Source organism: Gekko japonicus, unplaced genomic scaffold, assembly GCF_001447785.1.
Source record: "Gekko japonicus isolate JY-2015 unplaced genomic scaffold, Gekko_japonicus_V1.1 scaffold1179, whole genome shotgun sequence".
Lineage (NCBI taxonomy): Eukaryota > Metazoa > Chordata > Lepidosauria > Squamata > Gekkonidae > Gekko > Gekko japonicus.
In genome coordinates this window covers 86334-86767 of record NW_015160875.1, presented here as the reverse complement: position 1 = coordinate 86767, position 434 = coordinate 86334, and the positions used below count along the sequence as shown (strand labels likewise).

At 44.5% G+C, this 434-nt stretch overlaps 1 protein-coding gene across 1 annotated transcript in view; it reads right to left on the bottom strand.

Moving 5' to 3' along the window:
• The window catches only part of CTNNBL1 (catenin beta like 1), a 183034-nt gene that overhangs the window by 124791 nt on the left and 57809 nt on the right, over positions 1-434 (bottom strand). The window lies entirely within an intron of this gene.

The window sequence follows — 434 nt, the reverse complement described above, 5'->3', positions numbered from 1 at the left end:
TTTCAGCGTATCCTACCTCACAGGGCTGTTGTGAGGATAAAACTGAGGAGAAGAGAATGATGTCAGCCCCCTTGGATCCCGCTGGGGAAGAAGGTGGGGCACAAGTGACACAGAATAAAATAATAAGAATAAAAGCCTCAGTGTGTGTGTGTGGGGGGGGACCCACGCCTGAGAATTTCTCATCAAGAACTAACTGCATTTAGTTTCAGAAGTCTGAAGGTCGCCTGTAACATTTTGCTATTATACAGAGTTCATTAAAAAGATAAACGGGTTGGAACACTTTCCCTATGAGGAAAGGTTAAAGCGCTTAGGGCTCTTTAGCTTGGGGAAAAGACGACTGAGGGGTGACATGATCGAGGTTTATAAGATTATGCATGGGAAAGAGCAGGCAGAGAAAGAGGTACTTTTCTCCCTTTCTCACAATACAAGAACTC